The 23,622-nt window shown below is 38.0% G+C and overlaps 1 long non-coding RNA gene across 8 annotated transcripts in view; it reads left to right on the forward strand.

Moving 5' to 3' along the window:
* Nucleotides 1–23,622, forward strand: part of LOC116229084 (uncharacterized) — a 272,134-nt gene that overhangs the window by 109,891 nt on the left and 138,621 nt on the right. For all 8 annotated transcript variants that reach the window (XR_016466798.1, XR_016466793.1, XR_016466794.1 and 5 more), the window contains exon 2: nucleotides 17,091–17,148. This is a non-coding gene — a long non-coding RNA (uncharacterized LOC116229084). The remainder of the gene's footprint in view (nucleotides 1–17,090; nucleotides 17,149–23,622) is intronic.

Genomic DNA, 23,622 nt, shown 5'->3' on the forward strand with positions numbered 1-23,622 from the left:
GATGTCTAGAAAGTCAGAAGTTGATTCAACGTTTCCTATTTATGCATACAAAAATGACAGCTTAATACACTTTTTCCCAAAAGAGGCAAGAGTTTAGTGTGTAGTATCCCCCTAACCACTCTGCACTCTCCAAGCATAAACTCAGTAAAGCTTATATAAACTAACTGCAGAACCTCACAGCTGCTGCAGAATTCTGTGGGCCAAACTCATTTGGTTTAAGTAGAACAAAAAACATCAAGGTCAAAATAGGGGCTCTGTTTGACCCTTCTTTTTTTCCAGATAATGTATGGGGCCTTTCTATTTCCCTGATGTACTTTAAGTCTAAATAATGAAAAACGCGGTCCACATCCCTGCAAAGTTAAGTAGTATATAAACAGAGAAACGTGCTATTTTATCACTGTAGTGAAAATGTATGGGTGAGTAACTGTTTTGAGTTACTTCTAAGCTGTGAGATTCCTGGCTGTTTCTTTCAGTCTGAGCTGGAGTTGTCAGCAGGTTGTCTTATTGTTCCTTTTACTATATAACTTGAGAGCCTTCATCTAAAATGCAGTGCTGGTGTGTATGCATAAGCTAGACAAATAAATATCAATCATCTTCCAGATGGTGATAATATGCCCCGTGGGAATGGAACATAGACTTGCTTTGACGCTTCTGCTTATGTGTACACACATATATGCATTGCATTTCTGAACTCTCCTACAATCTGGCATCCTTTGCTCTTCTCATATTGTGCATTCGGCTACATTTGTCTGGTATTACACTGTCCTTCTTGTGAATAATGTGCTACTGAATATAGTCTGTTGCTCGGTCCAAAAGTATGTCTGGATGTTTTACTCCCCAAAGGCAGCTGGTTTCTCAGGTCTTTCAGATTTTGGTTCTTGCTTTTTGATTTTATTCTACTGCAGCTTTTATGTATCTGGTCTAGAGTCTGCAATGCAGAATTCTGAATTAGGCATCTCTATTCCTCATAAAATGAACAAGAAAAGTGAGCTGTTTTAGAGTGGGCCTCATGGTAGTGAGCACCCTGAGCAGAGAGATTCCTGGTCAGTAGGAAATTACTTCAATTCTACACCTCCTTCTGCTGAGTTAAAGTGCCTGACTGTGAGACACAGCGAGGTATTTCCCTGAAATCTTTCCTGGAATAAGGTACTTATGTCATTTTCTTGGAAACTATCATGGAGATCATTCCTTTCTTTGAAACTGTAGCCAAGAAAGTACTGCCAAACCATTTTATGCAGTGTTCACAACCCCAGAATATGAATAGCCCATTCCCTGTTCTCTTGGCTGGATGTCAGGCTCATGTGGCCCAACTGCCCTGAGGATCCCCTAACCACTTAACCATAGTTGGAGCAGGGAATGCTTTTTATCCCTCCAGTTGAAGCCATTCTGTTCTATGGAAAAGCCTAAAAGGATTTAGTGAAGCAGAGAGGATGAGAGAGGGTGAATTCAAGGGAAACATGTCTAATGGGTATCCTTGGTCTCTGACTGGGGGGAGACTGGGTTATAGTTCCTGCATTCCTGCATTGGTGACTGTTCTTGCAGTTACAATGTGGAGTTGCTGGGTGAGCAGTCATTGAACATAAGCAGATGATAGGCCTCTTTCCTTTTGAGTAATGTTCTTATCCTGGACAAGAGAGTCTTTCTCCATGTTTTGGTTCTGGTAAGATGGTCTTAATAGGAAAGTACATAATGTATGTGTCTTGGTAGTATCTCCCATAGCAGGAAAGGCTGTGAGAGAACTATTTTCAGAGTCCTGTTTTGTTTTTGAGATAAGTATTCATGTAGTCAGGACCAACAGGACTGAGACAGTCAGTCTGAGGCAGGTCATATTCAGAAGCAAAACCCTAGCCAGATGAGGAATGACAGTGTTGGAAACTCAGATTCAGATTCAGACAAGTGTTACAAATGGTAGAAGTTGCTTTGTAGGTTGCATTACACCTACAAAGGTGTATTTTTTTTATATCCACCTCTTTCCAAACTCCAAGCTTGTGCTTTATCTCCTTTTGTGAACTTCTCTGCTTGTGCTTTTTGAGGTTGAAATCCCAAGTCTCTTTTCATAAAAAGAGACAGCGTTGGGGTAGCAGTGCCTACCCTCCATTTCTACACATAGAATACTTTGAAACACAGAAATTGCTTAGAAGCTTTGCTCACTGAGCTTTTCTAGGAATGGGGCTGATGCTCAGCTTACTGTGATGTAGTTGCCACCGGCATTGTGAGTTTGGGAACTGCATGTGTCACTGTACTGCCTAACTCTGGCAATTATTCTCTAAATTTCTGGTGAAACTCCAAACGTTTCCAAAACTAAGTACTTATAAATAGAGACCATAAATCAATGATCAAAAACAGAAGTTTGTCAGTCAAGTGATCATAGCTAAGCTGTAATATTTTTTTCTTTCACTTTATTTTCTGAGTATATAGGGCTGGGAGCAGCATAGGCCTTGGTAGTGAAGGCATGGTTTCAGTTCATTGGTACTTTTAAGTGATGCTGGTACACGTAGGATGGAACATTGCTAGAAAATTCTCTGATTAGTCTGTTGCATGGATGAATCTATTACTTAAACATTAGTGTCTAAGATACCATTCTGCAATGAGGAGGAATATAATAAATGTTTTTCTTGGTTTAAAATTTCAGACTTTTGGATTACACAAAAATAAATGTATTTTTCTCAGTCATTATAAGTGATTATGGAATGTTTCCCATTATCTGGATCTTTCAGACATCCAGCATTTGTGGGGGGGAAATGAAGAGAAAGATTAGCTCAGGTAGTGCAAAGATACCTCATCAACAGAACTTGACTGACTATGATTCCTCTTTCTATTGTATTTTCTTGATTAGAGGAAACAAAATAGCATGTAGCTAATAATTATTTAAAGAGAAAACCAGAGCTTCTTGATTATTAATACTAAATTAAGCAGCACTGCCTTTTAATTTCCATTTGGTTCATTCTTCAATGCATGTATTTGGCATAACTCAGTAGTGGAGATTTCCTAATTTCCATCAGCAGCTTAACTAGTTTATCATGCGCTATCGTTATAAATACAACTTTAAATCACTGGGGACAACAGGAAAATATTTCTGTTTGGCATGCAACTGAGCACAAACTAGAAACCCAGTTCTACTGTAGAGCTTGCAATGGAAATGAAGAGAGTGACAGGGAACTGCACTCATAAGGAGACTGCAAGTGATAAAACTGGATTGGAAAAAAAGAGCACAAATGGAAAATAAATTTGCTTTGAAGTTTATGCTCAAACATCTTCTCCTAGAATAAAGAAAATTATACTTAGATAACATAGAAAGTAGTGGAAAGACATTAAAAAAAGTGCCACTTTATATTTTTGTTTATTTTGGGTAGCCTTGAAGGCTTTTAGTTACCTTGGCTTTGTGTTTCTTTGGCTGTAGTAGGTGAAAGGTAGACTACATTGCATTTACTCTGCTATTTTGGAGCATCTAAGTTATTCTGAATCTGGTTGCAGCTGCCAAAATCAGTAAGGGAGGAGACTTCTAAAAGCATAATAAGCTGATAGGAAGAGCTAGTAACTGAGTTTCATGTAAAAGGATTGATGTTTGTATTGGCACAGTGTTTGATATCCACCAAGCAAAGGCTGCTGAGCAAGGTAGCATGCAAAGCCTATCTAGACACTAAACAATTTATCCATAAGCAGGGCAGGCTCAAAAAGGGACACGAGTAGGGACTCAACTCTACAGCCACTTATTCTGTTTCTTGTCGTGGTGTTCACAGCCTGCTTTGGGAGGTCGTAGTTGAACAGCAGCAAACAGCAGCTCACTGTAGGCTGTGGATTTTGTCCCTGATAACAACCACGCCAGGTGTAACTACTGACAGCTTGATTCTCTGTGGACAGGGTGTTATTCTCTCAGCAAGTTAATGATGTGGTCTTGGCAGTGTTTCCTATCACCCACTAAGGAGTATGGCCATTCTACTTTCCCTTTTCACAGTTCTCCTCCTTGTTTCTCAGGAATAATGTTAATCCTTTTTGTCTGAGCATTTCAGTCTTGCCTGTGAAATTACCTGCATCTTTAAGCCCTAAGTCCTTTTCAACAGTACTTAAAACCATCTTATAGACCACCAGTTTTCACCTCAATTATTTATTTTAATACAGATATCATATTTTAACACATCAAATGGTCAACACTTAACTCCTGCTCCAGATGCATCTAGCTGAATATTCTGTTCTTACCTTTACTTATTATTCTACTAGTCCTTATTTTGGGTACAAGATTGCTGTTTTATTATTATTATTATTATTTGTTTTAAGAACTGTTTTTGTTAAATGATTTTGGAATACTGAAACACTGAAAAGAATTAGGCCATGGCACAATACCCTGAAGTATCATCCAGGTCAGTTGTGATTCCCCACGCAAGAAGTACTGAGCCTATTCTTAATGCACATAACAGGTGCTTTGTGTCATCATGTATTACTGATTTGAACTACAGTGTTGTATTGCATATTACACTTACAGAATTACTTGCAACCTCCACTGAGAATGGAATCATGTTTGTTTGACAAGACTTATTTCCTGTTAAATGCATTGAATGAATTATTTTCCCATCCTTTATTTTCTTCTTAGTTGACTCCTACATCAACTGATTCATTATTTTTTGCAAGGCTGAGGTCAACCTTACTGACCTGGTGCTGCCTGTGTCACCCTACCTGCCCTTTCTGAATTCCATGTGAATCTTCCTGGTATTCCAACATACATTAAAGATATGCCAGAGATTTTCTTCAGACAGGTCTATAGGTTTGTTGGGAACCAAATATCTGAGCTGCCAGCTTTGAAGTAGTTAGCAATAATTGGTGTTCTTTACCATCCTCTATAGCATTAACAAACTGGGAAGTGTTTTAGCATTCTCAATTGTACAATTACTTTATCTTTTTTTATTCCAATAAGGGATATAAATATTTACCAGATGTTTACCTCATCTGCATCACTATTAGTATTAGCTTCTTCTAAGAACTATAACCACTGGAAGCTTTCTCTGATTTGTGAATGTGTCTCTGAAGTATAGAAAACCAATGTTGTTAGCTTCTCTTATTCTCTGCTTTTCACTGCTTTTAATGTATATTGTTTGTTACTGAATCTCCATTTTCTCTGTTTCGTTCCTTACAAAGCAGCACTACATAAAACAAACAAACAAACAACACTGTATATTTACAAGTAAGGTCTTGCTCCATTTTAAGGTCACCTTGAAACTCCCAGCCTCTTTAAATTTTGCTGGAGGAATTTAAAAAAGTGAAAGCTATTGAACCACAGCAGTTACTGTGTAACACTGAAGAGTGAAAAATGATTCTAGTACACTGAATGTGAGTGGAGGACATGATGGATATAAGAAGAGGAGGTAGCACTCTGCAGCTGGCCTGTATGAGAACCACAGTTGCTCCAGCTTGGCTGTTTTGAAGCGGCTTAGATTTTGCTTGGAGAGTGAGACAGCTACTGTTTCATTTATCTGCTTCATTAAGTTTAGACTATATTTGTCTCTGTTTGCTTTTCTACTTGTGCTTGGAGTGTGTCTATCTGTGCTCTGTTTCGCAGAGCCTGGGGTTTATTTGCCTGAGTTTGCTTTCCGTTGCCTTTGGATCATGTTTGCACTGAGCTCTGTTTCATTCAGTCTGGACTTCATGGGCCCAGGTTTGTTCCACAGCATTTGGACTATGTTTGTTTTGCATTCCAGTGCCTGCAAATGCGGCTGGACGTGGCTTGCCACTGCCTTGCTGAGTGTCTGTCTGTATTGTAGTTACCCAAAGCACACTCCTGTGCTGCATTGGCCTTTGCTTGGCTGTCTGATAGTATCCTCCTTGCCCTATGCCTTCTTTCTGGGCAGAGTTGATTTACAGTAAGAAGGAATCTCAGACAAACTCAGAGTGCTTTTAACATGGAGTTGTCAGTATCAGGATACTGTAGTTGCTGTTTCCCAAATATCAGCACAGAAATCCTACCAAAATGCATTGTACTCTTTCAGACATGTAGAAATAAATTATTATTTTTTCCAGGTAAAAACAGCAATTAAAAGTTATGACAAGGAGTGTCCTCTGTAGGCCTTAACATGTAAATGAAGTCAGTGCAAAATTTATCCCAGGTCTGGTACAAATAAATCACATTTATGTCAATTCAGACAGATGGTGTGCCTACCAAATTCCTGGCCAAACGTGGATATCCTCAGCTTTCCCTGTCTTTAATCAGAATAGACAAGGAGAAGAATTAACCGTGCCCTGTGATTGATTCATCTTTAACAAGAATTGAAGATGCTTTCTTATCACTCTGAGGTTATTAGATTCCATTTTAATTTTCTTATTTTGTCTTTGTCGTCTTCTTCTAGTGTAGGGTTTTATATTTTATAACCTTGATCAATTTTGCTAATAGCATTGATGTAAGGCCATTATTTCTAGCATTTTTTCTGTTTTCTTTTAAGAAGGAAAGAATATTATATTGTTGTGTTAACATTTTAATTTTGTTGATTTAGAGTAGCTGATGTTTTCACTCCTTGGAGCTAAGAGAAAAAAATGCCCATAAATGGAGTTGTCAGTAATAAGCAGATTGTATCAATTTTTTAAGATTTTCATATATAAAATTACTGAAAATACAAGTATCTATTGATAGATCTGAAAAATTCACTGGACTGATCTTTAAGTTTGGTGATCAACTTGAGTCTGGAAAAAGGTGGAAAAGAAGGAGGCCTGGATTACCTGTATTCCTGTATTTTCCTGTATTCAGGAAAAAAGTCCTGATTTTAGATACTGAATGGAATTAGTTTGGATCATAGATTTCCCTGTCATGGGAAAAGGATCATTTCAACATATATTTTTAGTAGATTTACTAAAGGTGTAGGTTTCCCAATGAGGCTATGGATGTCCCATCCATGGGGGTCCTCGAGGCTGGGCTGGATGGGGCAGCCTGATCTGGTGGGTGGCAGCTCTCCCTATGGTGGGTTGTGGAACTGGGTGGGCTTTAAAGTCCCTTCCAACCCAAGCTGTTGTGTAGTTCTATAGTTTATTTCAAAACATAACGAAAGCCATGTAAAAGTAGAGGATCTAAATTGGAGTGAGAGTTTCCTCTTTACAGAAAGGGGATGTGAATTCATCCTGACTTTAAATGTCAGCTCAGCTAATAAAAACCTGCTACTACTGTGATAGCACAGCTACTTTCTGCAGTTAGAAAGATCTTAAAATTACACAAAGGGAAGTGGAAAAAAAACGAACAGCAACAAGCTAGACAAACAGTGAGATTTTTTTACTGCTTTTTTTTTCTGTTGTGGAATCCCCTGTGTAGTTTTCCACTGCTGTTATGAACAGCTCTCTTGCGAGTGAGAGCTTTCCCAATGGAAAGATGAGCAGGAATTCCTCTTTTCCCAGGTAACCAGAGATGGGATTAGAGAGGTAAAAGCTCTTAAGTTGTTCCAGAGGAAGTTCAGGTTGGATATTAGGGAACATTTCTTCTCAGAAGGAGTGGTGAGGCACTGACACAGGCTGCCCAGGGAGATGGTGGCATCACTGTCCCCATGGATGTTCAAGAAACATAGAGATACGAAATTGAGGGGCATGGTGAGAGTTGGTTGAGGGTTGAACTCTAGATATTCTTAGTGGTCTTTTCCAACTCTAATGATTCCATGAATCCCCTGCTGTAGGTTAAAAGGAAAAGAAAGAGGTCTAACCTCATATTTCAGCTTAGAACCTACTTCTCCCATTCAAGGCTCAGGATTCAGAATATCGTTTAAAAATATTTTCTTCAAGTTCAAAATCCAGTTGACTTAGTTTCTTCATTATCATGCCCAAATTTAGGCACACACTTAGTAATCTTCAGACCTGATTAAAACCAATGAGCCCGAACAAATGAATAGGTAAGAATGTTTGGGAAATGTTGATACTGGTGCTCATAAATAACTAGCAATTCCTTACCTTGTCTGTTTTAAATACTATTCAAGTGTGATGGCACTGTAGTTGTAACCATGGCCATTTATCAAACCTATTTTCACATCATGTCCCAGAATCTAGTTTCATACACTTCTATGTCACCATTTCTTACCCAAATGTGGATTTTCAGTCTTCAAAGCACTGATTTTATTCAGGCTTGAGTAAGACTTTTAAGCACTTACTGACTTGGTAAGTCTAGTTAACTGACATTGGTTCTGCACGTTTAGATTAATAAAAGACCACTGGAATGGATTCAGCGATCAAACAACTCTTAGCTTAGTTTTGGTAATATTTTGTCTTGGCATTGAAGGTTAGCTCAGTTTTTGTTTTTCCTGGTCTGTAGCCAGCTGTAAAAAAAAAAAAAAAAGAAAAAGAAATAGGATAACAATGAAACTCTCCAAGAAATGACCAAACAACCTAGGAAATGTGGTAAATACTATGGTTACACTCAGAGAAACATGCAATGGTGTTTGAATCCATGCTGAATCCAAAGGGGAGTAGAAAATAGCAAGAGGTTGGCACTTCATATATTCATCTTCTAAATAAAGCTACTGTGCAGCTGTGGTTATTAAAAGAAAAAAAAAGCAGGCAATTTAGATGCACTCCTAATGACATGTTAGGTGAAATACAGTCCACTGTTAACATCACTATGGCCAGGACTACAGCTAAATATTTCTACTGCATCTTTTCTGCGGTTGAACTTCTGGCATATATTGGTCTATCTGCTGTGGAACTGGTGCAGAACGACTGTAGAAGACTACGTGTTTGGTGAAGAACACTAGCTTTCAACTCAATTATTCACACCAACTATGAGGGATTAAGCCCTTATCTGGCCATTGGCTAAATATCAACAAACTATTAGGAATTATGAACTGTGAGTGGGGCTGAAAGAAAGAAAACTAAATATTTGTGAGAAATATACGGCACTTAATATTTTGTATTTTGGTAATTTCTGAAGATTTTTTTGTGCAAAGTGCTTTGCAAACATACATTAAGACATACATTTGCAAACATACATTCTCATAGTGACTGCTTGAGAAGCAAAGATTGACAAGAATATTATGTTTTGCCCAGAGGAACCACGGTTTTTAGCAGTGAGATTAAGTGAACTCTCCAAGAGCATGAAGAGGGTCTGCAGACTCTGGGTAGCCTCCAGTCGAGTGCCTCAACTGTGGCAGAGAAGTAGCTATGCTTTCTAATCGGACTTGGGAGTCTTCCCTCAGCCTCAAAACCCCAGTAAAAATTTCACTGTGGACATTTGCTATTTCACTGAAAAATCATCTGATTTCTGGTTTTTAAATAGAGAGCAAGTGCTGTCTAATGGTTTATGTATTAGGAGGATATTCTCATTTTCCACATGCTGTCTGGCTCTGGTTGCTGTTATGAGATGTTTGGAGAATGCTCTTTGGAATAAAAAGGAAAAAAAAATCAGAAGGGGGCAAAGCTGATGATAGGTTAGACTCAGTGCGATGTATTGCTTTTCCTCAGTGTTTTCAATGGCAGGGAAACAGCAAGTTACATGAGACTCTGCCTTACGGACCCTTGGCCAACATTCTGAGAGCCACAATTTGTTCTGCGGGAAGCTGAAGCTGGGAGGCACACACAAGAGCAGCCCCTGTAGAGTGGGTAGGGATCCATGTGCGACTTCCGCTCTCTCCCAGCAGTGCTGGTACTGCAGTTAAATGATTGTTAGTTAGCAATTGTGGCTTCGGGATGCAAAATACCTTGGCCTAAGCAGAAAACAGTGGCTAAACATCAAACAAATGAGCAGCTGGGCTAGGAGTATAAACACAGCACATACTTCAAATGTCAGTAACATACCATGTGCCTGCAGTGGGGTACCCGCTGGATACCCACAGTATTTTAATTTTACTTTTTCTTGGCAAAATCAGGCAGGTATCTTGCCTGTGTAGATAGAAAGAAATAGTCTACAGTTTTTTGATTATGCAGGAGAAGAAAAACTTTGAAGTGTTTATCTCTATTCCTTTTGTTTAAGAATTTATTTTTATTACCACCTTTGTACTCTTAGACTTGAATAGCTATTGGTTGTTTTAGGTGAACTAATGGTCTAATAGGTCAGAGGAGCAGAGACCTTCTGAAGGGCTAAGACCACCCACTTCTCTCCTTTCAATCTCACAAACTTTAAAAAGATATATTTCTTTACATTTTAAAGGCTCTTTTCCCAACTCCCAAAGCCTGGGAGATTCTCTCTGTTGAGATACGTTATATTAAAAATCTGTTGAGAAACCCTGAAAAAACCTGAAACATTCAAATATTGTTGTTATGTGCTGGATATATTGTTCTTACTCTCTTAATGTAAACAGATGAGAGAAAACATACTTTTTAACATATATCTTCAGAATGCTATGCAAACTATATTCAAAATCTTACACAGCAAATTTGCTGCTGTTCACAGTGGAATGGATTCAGACCAAGGTTGTAGTCTAGATACATCTCAAATCAATATTAGATACCTACCTGAGGTACCTAGAATAGTTCCTAGAGAGGGAAGGAAGTGTCTAGAGAGTGAATCTGTCCCAATATGTGGTGCATACATATCTCCATAGTAGCTTTGCAGAAAACTATGTACTTATTATCAAGTTTAAACAAAATGATTTTTAAAATCACAGCCTTAGAGATCTAGAAAATTTAATGTTCATCCATGGAGGCAGCAATGAGTTTTAACTCTTCTTTTACTTTACATGCTGTCCCACATTCAAAAGAAACCTTAAATGTCTCGAATACAATGCCATGCTTTGTAAGTGTCCCAGCTGCCACGAGGATGCATCATTTTGATGGAGGGGAAGTGATTCACTCAGCTGGGAAGAAGAGAGTAAGAGAAGCAGTGGCCTTGAGACAGGATGTGGGAAACCTATGACAGTTCTAAAATTCTAGATTTAGAGGGTCTGACATGCCTACATGTCATAAAAACCTTCACTTGGTTCCCTCCTTCTGAATAACAAATCTCAAATGTCCAACACTGAGAGGCTACAGGAATCATGATCACAACAGACAAACTGTTTCTTTGGCAAAACAGTAACCTAACTATATTTAACCTTACCCACTTCCATTTGTTTAATTTATAAAACCCAATATTCTTGGGGTTTTGCCTGACTGCTTGAATATTTGCAATTGTTATCATCATTAAAATAGGAGATCCAGAACAAGTTTTTTTGCTAGGACTAGTAATTTACTGGAGCAATTTTAAATACAAGAGAACACATACAAGTATTAAGATCACGGATGGAAGTAAACTTTACTCCATCCTATACTTAGAATTTTTTAGGGGAAGTGGACAGAAAAATGTAGCATTGGATTGTTACTTTCAAGTCTTTCCTTAGATATCAGCAAATCACTGCAGTTTTGTTTCTGGAGCATTTGTAGTTCCTTTCCCAGCTCCCACTGGGGGACAATGGGTTACTTCATCGTCTTCAGTGGAGTATCAGATTCAGCACTTGCTCACCCGATTCCATACTCGCCCAATTGCGTGCCATAACCAGCATCTAAAGGAGAGCAAATCTGAGGGTACCACAGCTCTCACAGCTCCTGCCAATTGCTTTCTTCTTCCTTCTAATGCAGAGTTGCACGCAGAAGTAATGAGCATCTTCCTTTCCCTGTTGGGATATCAGACTTGGGAAACAGATAACTGAAAAAGCAAGAAAAGGAGGTTTCCTGAGCTTCTATCCTGAATAACAAACAACACCACATGAAATAAATCACTTGATTACAGTATCATATGGTGTTTTTTTACCTTTTTTAGTCAGACATGATTACTCACAAACTAAATAATATGATCATTTTTTAAGAGCTGAGATCATGCCTAGAAATAAGTCCAAACATGACTAGACATTGTAATTTATTTTTTTCAAGGTTTTCACTAGCCAAGAGCCAACATCTGTATTGAAATGAGAAGGATTTTAGAGAAGATGGTTGTTTCTACAGACACTAGTGTGTCATTTTCAGAATACTGTTGACATTAAGCATGGGGTAGTGACAGTCTCCTTTCAGAAGAGCTCATCAGGCTACGCTTAGGCTTTTCAGTGTGAAATGCTAGTAGGAGAATATGCTTTTTGCTGTATTTCATGAAAGAAAACAAGGAAAAAAAGAAAAAAAAGAAGAAGAAGAAAAAAAAAAAAGACAGCAAAACCAGAACTGGTGACTTGTAGGTGAGGAAAATTCTTCACAGTTAATTTTCAGGCCTGTAGGCCTTTCACCACATTGGATCCATGCTGCAGACAGCGCACTCGGGCTCACTAGCACTAAGCACATTTAAGGTCTGGGTCATTTGTATGCCACTGAAATGCTTTTGTGGTGCATGATGGTGGTTTCTGTTATAAGCCATTAGACCTCCCATCTCCCTCTGACCTGTACTGCTGGGATTGAAGCTAGTGGACCTTGCATGCACATCCAAGGGCGCTGGAACTGCTCCAGCACCAGGTCCAGAACCATTGCAATGCTGCCTTGGCTTTTCTAATATGTATTTGAAATCACCCTTAATTATGTGCATGAGAAATAATTAATCATGAAAGTGCATAGCTTTCCTCCCCCAAGAAAATGTACCACAGTTATTTTGCTTATTAGATTTTTTAGCTGATGTAACTATTGTTAACAGAAAAGGTAGTGAACATAGAAAATATTATTTCCTTCTCCTGAGCGTTTAGTATAACAATATAAGCATTGACCGTTGTGTACTTTGGTATTATTTTCCTTTCCTGCTTATAGTCCCTTCTCATGTTTCTTCATCATTTTAGGCCCCTAATAGGGATAGGATGAACCCATTGATGTCGGCACATGGAGGCCTGCTAGTAGCATGCCTTTGGTTTTAGTCTCCTAGCAGCAGTCATTCATGTTATGTGGGCTTTCTTTTTTGGGCATTGCCCACCCCTGAAACTGACTTCAGGCATTTTTCACTGCCTGTTCTGCATGAATAGCCACAGGCCTCTTGCCAATTGTCCCCTCTTCTTGAAAGCCAGCCTCAGCCAAAGGCCTTTTCAAGTGTGATCCCAGAGTGCCACACAGGCTTTCAGGGTATTGTTGTCGAGATGAGGGCCCTGCACTGGAAAGTGGGGTCAGAAGAGAAAGCACAATGAGGGGTGATGGAGGCTTCATGCAGTCCTCAGATGCTGGCCTGTTTATTAATTTACAAAACTAATGTCACTGTCTTTAGAGAAGAGATTGAGTGAAAAAGATGCCCTTTGAAGAGAACTGCTTTTGATGCATTACCAAAACATCGGTTGCCTTATTAAATAGATTTTATGGAAGCAAGTACAGCTAATAAAAGTTCAGAAACACCAGTAAAGTACTGAAGGTCTGGATTCAGTGTTTTCTATTTTTCCTCGTCAGCTCAGAAACAATTCATATTAATGGGTTTTACAAGTTGTCCTTGGGCAAAAAATCCTTACATATAATGGGTACAAATATCTGGTCTCCCTTATGGGCATGTCACAAAAACTATTAGCCAAGACAGGAAAATAGTGCCAGCTCTTTAACAGAGCTCTTCCCCAAACATAGCATAGTGAAATATTCAGGAAGAATTTCTTACCTTTTGGTGCTTGGGGAGGAACTGAAAGGGTAGAGGTCTATGAATTGGACTGTAGTATACACAAATGGTGCAACTAATGAGAGTTTTCAATGCTGCTGTTGGTGCATATGAGGGGATTCAGGAAAACAGTTCTCGATTTGCTAGTTCCTGTAACATCAGATGGAGTCCTATTGCCTAGAAGTACATGATGTTTACCTTGCAGCTTTTAATCTGAGAATGACCTTGGGAAGAAATGCAGCTCTTTGGCATACTTGTTCTTCCTTTTTCCCATATCTGATTAAAAAAGAAGTTTACCGTATCCCTTCACGACGACTTGCACGGTGGTTTGATTTTGCTTACTTCAGGCTGCTAGCTCTTTTTCATTGTTCTCCTACCGGTGAACAAAAACACAGAGATTGCTGTCTCCACGTTGGGGCAGCTCTCAAACCACTGAATCTTATGGGATTGAGCAGGAGTTGGACTAGATGGGCCTCAGAGGTCCCTTCCAACTCTAAGAATTGTATGATTCTATGAATCACGTTCTCTTATTGCATTAAGAAACTAAACCAGGACAAGTGTGTTTATCCGTAAATGGCTTACTGCTTCCTCAGGGGTTTGTTGTCAGGATCTACTGGAGATTTCTGACCGCTATCATTGTGGATACAATTTAGAATTAAATTTAGGGACCTTCAAAGCCACAAGTATGAAACTCTATAGCTGAAACTAAAGACAATCATTAGATTTGTATCCTTGGTGAGCTGGACGCAGAAGGGAAGCATTCCAGTCTGACCAGTAGGTTACAAATGCAAGATTAGGATTCGGTTTTAAACATGTGGCCATAAATGTATGATTGAATTTTAAGTGCTTTCAATTAATGTAGATCAAAAGAGGATTTTGTAGTTGGACAAACTTTCAGAAGTACCAGACTATATGCATAAATCTGGCTAGTCCCTTTGTTTTTCATAACTTGTCTTGCCATGTTTGTTAATTATGGAAGGCATTTAGGGCTTGCTCTGTCTCATCCAGTTTCTTCTCCTCTTCAGTGCTCCAGCAGTTAAGTCAGCAGTTTTACACTCCACTGCCTTGAACCTTGAAAGTCATTTATGGACAGCAAGTGGGTGTAAATTGCTAATGGTAGCACTTTAAGTCTCTGTATGCAAGGCATTGGGGATTGATACATGGAACAAAAATAATCATAACCTAATCACTTTCCTGGTAGCGGAAAATAATTCAAAGGATTGTTGACCCTTCTTTAAATGATAATACAGGACAAATAGGTTTTTGATGAGGGAAGCTCTTGCCTGAAAGCAAATACTGTAGGTCACCCAGAATGGTAAATATTAGTAACTTTTAATGAACATTTGGTTCAGTTTTCAGCTGTGCTGCAGTCACTAAAGTTCACAGATCCACAGAGCTTCAACATCAATCTGTTTTTCTATCAAGTGCATATACTCACAGTAGTATATTTGGTTATTAATTTGATATCATCAAGTGTTTATTCACTCAGCAGAACACTGAATGACCAATTTGGGGATGTATAGTTGATTCTTTACAAATGACTTTTCTTTGTGTATCTTCAAACACAGAATGCTGTGAAGAAACAGGAAAATGGTTAATGGATAATTTTGTGGGTTTTTTTTTAGTTGTTTGTAATAATCTCACATAATGTTATGCTTGTAGATATCTATAAATTAAAAAACTTGTGAGGGGCTTTTGCATGCATCATTTGCTATCTGAAATTGGCAGATTTGAAAACATCTTCTTGAAGTAAATTTATGAGGCAAAATTATCTGTCTTCTTCTGGTACTTTCATGGTTAGAAGTCTGAAAGTCAGGGTAGGTAAACAGACCAAATATCTTGGTATAAGTCATGTCTTCTAACGAAGAGTGTAAAAAGAAAATGTTGCTAACATGAAAGTGCTTCAATCAAGGCTGAAAGCTATTAACGGCAGGTTTCATATGAAACAGTGTCTTTGCAGAAGAGCATACCTACAGTGAACTAATAGGTGGGGAACAGCTCTGCAGCCTGTGGCGAGGCGTCCATCACTCTCAATCAATTTAGGACTTGTCTGTACAAGATCTGTTTGTTTTGGCTTTGGGTGAAGGAAAGGATTTGCCCTCCATATATAAACAACCACAGATAATAGTATGTCAATAGATATATTCCCATATTTACTTTTTAAAAATTAATCAAATTAACCACAATAAAAATAGTGAGACAGAAATATGGAAAGTTTCTCATGAATTGCTTTCCTTTTCCTTCCTTATGAACACCAATAAATGATCAGAGTACGCAGGAAAGCTATTCTGGTGAACTTGGCACTTGTGGCAGAGATAAGCAGTCATGACCAGGTCAAGAAAATACCCAGTGTGGGGAAAAGTTTTATGATGGCCCAAAGGCAGTGATGGATTAAAAAAAAAAAGGTGTCTGGTAAAGATAGGGACGTGAGTAATTCTTAAAAGAGGTTCAGCATTTTGGTTCAGATAACAAGCTAAGCAGATTATCTGAAGTTCTCTAAATCCTGCTGAGGTAAAACTCAAGCAACAGCCTCATGAGAACAAAATTTCACATGACATTTCAAACTTCTGCTTCTGGTTCATTTAAAAAATAAAACAGAAGTGCAAGAATAAAATACCTTCTTTAAAAAGGAAGTTAATGCAACATGCTTTATATTTAACAGTGAATTTTGTTTAACTTCAAGTTTAGAGGTGATTTTGGACCACCTTATGTTTATTTAAACCATTATCTTCTCTCTAAGTGGGGTTTTTTTTGAGCTACCCAGAAAATATCTATATCAGATCCCAAAGCAATACAGTGTAGGTTAACACTACATGTTAGCAATGGTGTTAGCGGTGCAAATTTCCACTTTTTTTTTTTTTTTTTTTTTTACTTTTTGGAACTTTTTCTTCCTTCACAGTTATTTATTATCTGAAGGAAGAAGAAGAGGAGAAAAAGGACAAGACAAAATATATTTTTAGGAAAAAAATAAATAGAACTGCCTTCCTTAATCAGATTCTATTTTCTTTTCATTCCACAAAAGTGATAAACTGCCAGAGAAAATCAGGTTAGAGGAGGAGCAGAGACATTGTGCTATCTGCACACAAGAGATTTGGAACAAAATGGTCAAGCTATGAGAGACATACCCTTGTATTTTGCAATGGGAAGATTATAGAATGAGATGTTGGAGACTCCATGAAATCCTTCTATAACATTCTGGAGGCTATTTAACTTTTCTTAATTTACAATTATGTTATATTATCCTTCATGTAATGAATGTGAAATCTCCCATGAATGGGATCATTGTCCAGTCTGTAAAATATGGTCCTCATTTAGTTGCCCAAGTGACAGCTACTCTATTTTAAAAACTTGACCTCAACTGTAATTGCTAGGAGTCTGAAAAAGTCTTAATTTTGCTTTTGAATTATTTTAGACTGCATCCTTACTTTTACTTGTGGGAGTCATTTACTGACTCCTACCTGATTCCTTCTGTCTCTCTTATTTGTGCTGAAGGAGATCCTGCAGATAGGCTGGAGCAGAGTTTCGTTTATGTATGAACTGATTTCTCCTGCTATTGTTTGAAATTATGAAAGCAAACTTCTTCATCTCAATGAGACTTTTTTTTCTGTTTTTTCTTTTCTTTCAGAGAGTAGTCTGAAAGGATTAGAAGATCCATGGAAATGGAAGCTTTCAGAAGGAGGAAGGTATGGTTTCAATTAATATTCTGCTTTATCAGAATCAAAAGTTTCACTGTAATATGCTAATTGTGACAGGATTTGGATTTTAGGCTCAGGTTGTGTCTGATCAGCTAACTTACATAAAAGCTTGTGTGTTTTATTTTTAAGAGAATACAAATTAATTTTCAAAATATTTGAATATTTTTCTTTTGATTTTACTGCAAAATAAAAAAACCAGTATCAGCGATTCAAAACTCGTATCAAAGAAAATGTGTGATTCCCTGCCTATTTCTTTGACAATTATGAACATGGAAATCAAAGAAACTGTCTCATTACCATGGTATTATTGCTCCCTTCCCAGTTCTTCCATTCTAGAAGTGTGTCTGATCTGTAAATCTTTAAATGGTAATAAAGTTAGGAGTAGGATTTCTGTGTGGTCCCTGCACCAGCATTGGAGAACAGATCCAATACAGCTAATCTGCTCAAATTTAATGAATGTCCTGCTGACTTTTAAAGGAACTGGGTGCCTGACTACCCTCTGAGACTTTAAAAGTCTCCTGTTTCAGTCAGACTTTTTCAGGAAACCAGATTGAGCAAGTCCATGCAGAAAATGCCATTGCTGTTCCTACAGGTTTCCACAAGACATTTGACCCCTCCCCTCCCTTTCTTCCTTCTTTTTATACTTCTCTGGAATGCAGATATTTTGGCTAATTTTCTCCAGCTGTCACATAGTCTCACAGGAAAATGACCTCGCAGAGTGACCACTTCCCCTAGTCCTTGACTTAAGTAGAGTTTTTTTTCAGAGCTTTCACCACATCATCCACATCACTCTCTGGCGTCTTTCATGAGTCAGGACAAAAGCAGGAAAAAAATTCACCCTTAAAAAAAAAAAAAGAAAAAGAAAAAGGAAACTAACCAGATCAGTTTGAATGATTTTTATCTGTTGCTATTTCAAATCAGTTTATGTAGCAGAAAGTTAATATTAGGGATTCCCACTAAAGGGTAGAGAAATATTAGCGTTTGGATACCTCCCTTATAATTTGCTTTTCAGCATGCAATTAGTTGATTCATTTAGTAATGACTGCAGTGTCAGCAAATTTGAGAATCAGTCCTCCACTTTATTCTGTTAGTCTTTTAAAAATACTCTCCAGAAAGAAAAAATTTATTGTAGAAATCGCGGTTCAAGTTTTTTGAAAAAGCAAAATGAAAAAAATGAACAAAATGTGATATGATAAATACTTATGGTGTATGAATTATGGAAATGAGATGCAGGTACATGAAAAACTAATGGTATATTAAGTGCCATTGTAACAATAGCGACATTTTGTGACATGAAAAAATTACAATTTGTTAGTTTCTTTCAGTCTTGAGGTAAATTATATTTTTTCATCAGTATTATTCTTCCATGGAAGTTGAAGTTAATGGGCCTCTTGTTAAACACAACTTTCCTCTTCCTCTGAGTGCTCTCTGTAGTTATCAGGAATGGCTGGTTCGTATAGCTTGTAGAAATCCCAATGATTTCCAACCATAACTTTTCTCCAGTGGCATTCTTTACTTCCTCACACTTGGATAATTTTTATACTTTGAGTTCCTCCTCTATTTCATCTTGACTTTTAAATATCTGATGAGAAGAAGAGAAAGATGGAGCTTGCAAATAGTCTGCAGTCTTTACTACAAGTGACTGAAACCTCTGTGCTCTCTTAAAGTCATGTTTACAATCTGGGAGAAAGTACTTAATTCCCCTGCTGTCTGAAACCAACATAGAGCAATTTCACACTGTAAAAACACTTGATATTTCCTATTTTATGTTTTGAATGAGTATCCCAACCTCTTGCTATTTTCTGTACCCATTTGTGAAGTGTCTTCCAGGTAATTTTAGTGAGCTCTGAGTGGTTTTGTATTATGTATGAATGCTATATTGAGACAGCTCAAGGTATGTTGTAGCAGTGTTTTGTTTCTCTAATATTCTAAAGCTAGTATTACTGTAGTTTTTTGTAACATACACTTTGAAATATTTTACTTTAATTTTATTCTTTGGAGATTGATTACTTGGTGTGATCTCCAGCAGCCTAGGTTTTTTAGAAGAAGATTAAAGAAAGATTTTATTGGTTAGTGGTGTCAGATAAGTTCCCCAGTATAAATATAAGCCAACAAAGTCAGGTTCTAAAATCAGATTACCTTTGTGCGTTGTCAAGTCTTTGGGCTTTTCTGCCCACATGTAGAATAAATGCCTGTCAGGGTAATGAGTTTGCATATTTGAAACAACAGTTGTGTGGTTTAAGGCGTTGTGAGTGTATTGTAGAAGTTATTGTGGTATGGATCTGGGACAGGATGAATGGGGCTGGGGCTAGAAAATATTTGATCATCTCTCAAAAGCTATCACAGAGGAGCTGAACTAGGGTAAGAAAAATTGTTGTGTAACTGTCAAATACTTGTTTTTATGATGCTACTGATGGCTCTGTGCTTTGCATATAACCTATAAATCATTACTTTGTATCTGTGACTATATGTTGCAAGAATGCCTCAACTCTGTATTGAATCATTCTATTTATGACAGTCTTTCTCCTCTTCCTAGCTATAGACCACAGTAATGGATGAGAAAAATAGCTTTGTTCAGTAACACACCCAGCTGGATCACAGACAGCTAGTTAAATAAGCTTACAAGTTGATGTGTGACTTTGGCACTGCTGCTCAGGTTGAGCCTAGTCAAATAGACTGTTTCAGCTGCTGCTGATTCAGGTTCCTGTCTGCTCCCACTACTTTTCTTCATTCATTCTTGTAACCTCAGAGCTAGAACCAGATTTTGCCAAAATATGTAGCAAATTTGGGGAAGTGAAAGGGAAGAGGGATGGCAATACCATTGCTGCAAGAATGTGAAGGATCATAAACTCTTAGCTGGAGTTAGCTATGGCCTAAATACTGTAGGATGTTCAACTGTGGTCTTAGGGATGTTTAGTCATGCAGTGATCCCACTTGCTAGAGATGCTATCTCAGTTGCAGATGTAAAGGCATGTGCTTTTGGATCAACACTGGCAGGTTATGATCCTTCCATGACTTGGAAACTGAAGTGGCCATGCTGACTATATTGTAAATTGGGAACAAGTGAGCAGAATATGCTTAAAAACTCCATAAATCATTCTTCCATCTGCATTTATACTGAATTGGCTTGACTTGATGAACAATCTCTTTTATTTCAGTGGAAATTCTTTTGGCGTGAGTTTTGAGTGACGTGAATAACAATGATAGTATCTTTTCTTAAATGATTCCTCTTTGCATGAGCTGATTTTTCACAGCTAAAACCTTTGGAATTCAAGAAATCTGATAAGAAGGTTTTCTGAATCCTTATAGCCTTAATCACAGAAGTAAAGGAGAATGGTAGTAATGGCATAATGGTCTCATATCCATGCCCTGTTTCAAATATTTGCTTTACCCAGCATGCAAATACTGCTATTAATAATAATTTTAATAACACTGATGAAAGATAAAATAGCTGTTTTCTTGAAATTAGTAAGCGTAAGGTATTACTTCACCTCTCAAAGGGAGATGCACAGCTTCCATCTGGCAGTTTTTTAAACATCACTCAATATAAAAACAAATGGTCTTAGTAAATTGTTTAGCCTTGAAGGTGAATATTGTATTTATAAAATGAAAATGTTCTTTGTAACCTCTGTACACATGTAATTACATAAGCATCTCCATATTTATTTAGATGGATTATTTGCACAGGATATTTCAAACTCTAAAAACTCTAGGAGGAAAAAGGGATGAACCAGAGAATAAATACCATATTCCAACTGATAAGTATTTCCTCATATGTATCTGATTCAGAAAAAGACTTCAACGTATGTTTAACTTCAATTACCTGCTCAGGTCTCACTGGGTTTAAGCATGCACTGATCAAGGATGCTTTTTCAAATAAAAGCAGTATGTTGTCCCAGTGAAATCTACTTGATTTGCCAACTGCTCAGATCTCCTCCTGAACATGCAGTTGATTCTTTAGAGTAGCTCTTGCTTCCAAAATTGACTTAGCATTTTGTGATTTGAAGTACAGTCTTTCAGTGCCAAAGTATTCTTCCTATCAAAATAAACAAATGCAGCTTAAGGAGACTGCAGTCCTCTGTTGTAGCCTATAGTAAATTAATAAAACTTTAACTATGACATTTTTTGTACCATCCCTTTTCTTCTATCTTTTCTGTCTGACCACTGTAAAGGCCAAGGAATTCTGGCTGCGCAAATACAAGAGAAGTTTCTTTATTATGAAGAAGAATAAAAAGTGTTGAGAGTGACTAGGTCGTATTCTTGTCAATCTCCCGTACTTAGTCTCCTTTCAGCTTAGTTTTTGGTGACAAACTCACAGCTGTAATGCCTTACATTTACCAGCCTGCATATATGAAAGATGTATAATGTTAACTAAGCTCTTTCCCGTCCCTCTTGAAAGACCACCCTGCCTGCAAAATCTCCAGAGGAAAACACAGCATGTCCTGATCAGAAACTGCCTTTGTTGGCAGAAATACAGTATGTTGCATTAACCAAAACAGCATTTTTAAAAAATTTTTGATGGTGGCTGCTTTTTATTTAAATATTCATTCTGCTTTTGTAAATGGATCTCATTTGGTCTTTATATCCTGACATCACAGGACTATCTGAAAGCCTTGTTTACATTTAGCAGTGGAAATTGCTTCAAGGCTTGCACAAAACCTTCAAAACCTGATACACTCAGAGCAGGAACAGGACTTGGATTCTCCTTAGCAGACCTCTAGACAGTAGTTTTCTCTGGGATGAACTTTCTGGTGATGAAGAATACCTCATCTTTCTTCCCCACTGACAGTGCAGCTTTTCTCCTGGGTAGGAGCTGGTGTGCTGTCAGTGCAAGCTCCAGGTGCGGGCTTCATGGTTGGTTAGCCATCCATACCAGCGGTATAGAGCTCGAATCCACTGGCACTGTCATTCTGGTTATTCTGGTGGTCGTCTGTGGCTGTTAGGGAGCAAAAGTCACTTTCAAAACTTGTTCAACTTCTCTGATATTGTGCATTGTCCCGTTGCTCTGTATTCCAGAGCTTACATGTACCAGTACTTAGCATTTGTCTTTTGAATGGTAACTAAGGCAATTGCAATTACCAGTTGCAATTACCATAGAAATATTAATAATCATATTGTCCTGATCACAGCTATTCACGTACAGCTGAAAACACGGGAAAAGATGGAACTGTGGCCACAACATTTAGGTTCTAATTGTACATATAAAGGGAAAGAAAGCCTGGAATAACTGATACTAGGGAGCTGCTCTAAATTCCCTATGGCACAACTGCATTTTGATGCTCCAACCACTGTTATAGTCTGAGGATGTAACAGAGGGAGCTAAACACTCTCTTTTCTGTTCTTTTTGAATTGTGGATATGAAGCTTCTTGCTTCAACTGCTACTCTATATACATGTCAGCACAGCATAAAATACACTATCTAGACTGCCTACTTGAGTTAACAAGGTGCACAGTTTATAGAACGAAACCCTTTTCTTTTCAACATTATTTCAGCAGTGTAACCACATTCCAACAAATAAGGCAATTCCTGATTTACCTCAGAATAACCTCAGGGACAGTTGACTAATCTCAGGGTTCTGTCATGAACGTTATGCTAAGGAATTATAAACTGAGACAGTGCTTTCTGACTGGTGATTTGCAGATGGCACTACCAATCACGTAGATCTGAACTGTAAACCTAGTGGTGACAGCATTTGCTTCTATTCCGTGTCTGGGTTTACATGAGTGTGAGACGGTTGTAATTATGTTAATTTATGTGTTTTAGATGCTGTAACAAGTAAATTGCAGAGGGCTTATAAAGGGTTTCAGGTTTGTGGTTCTGGATGTGAAAGCTATGGGCTGAGACTTTTTGCAGGTGTCAGGACAAATGTCTGTCTTTTCCTGTCTACCCAACAGTCCTTCATTCCAGAGGGTACAAAGTAGCAGCCATCCTACGTCAAAATCTTGATCTTGTTTTACGCCAATTTTCTGGTCCTGCTCTGGCCATAGTGAGAGGTTGTACTCATCTCTCTTAATCCCAAAAGTTTTCTGCATTTTGCAGATGAAAAAGCGGAGAAAGGAGGTTAAATAACATAGTCTAATATTAGAAATAGATAACAAGCAGGGGAACAATACATATGACAGAAATGCTAGGCTCGCAGTTCAGAATCACAGCACAAACTCATCTAAAGACTGTGTTCTGCTTGTGCGTCTAGAAGTGCCTACTTTCCTGTGTATCTCCCTATAACGTGATGTATGTACTCACAGAGCCAGATGGAGATGTCATTGTGGTAATATCATGGAGCTTTAATTAGAATGTATTTTCTGCTCTGGTACTTATCCACTCAAGTGTCCGTGGAATAGTACCTCCAATTTTTCTTTCTTATTATGTATTATCTCCCACTCTTCCTGTGAAATTTAGGACCCATTTCTGGACATGTAGAGGGAGCAGCTGGCATCCTTACCTTGCTCTTCTGTCAGCTT

The sequence above is a fragment of the Phasianus colchicus genome, chromosome 5 (assembly GCF_987193195.1).
Source record: "Phasianus colchicus chromosome 5, bPhaCol1.hap1.1, whole genome shotgun sequence".
Lineage (NCBI taxonomy): Eukaryota > Metazoa > Chordata > Aves > Galliformes > Phasianidae > Phasianus > Phasianus colchicus.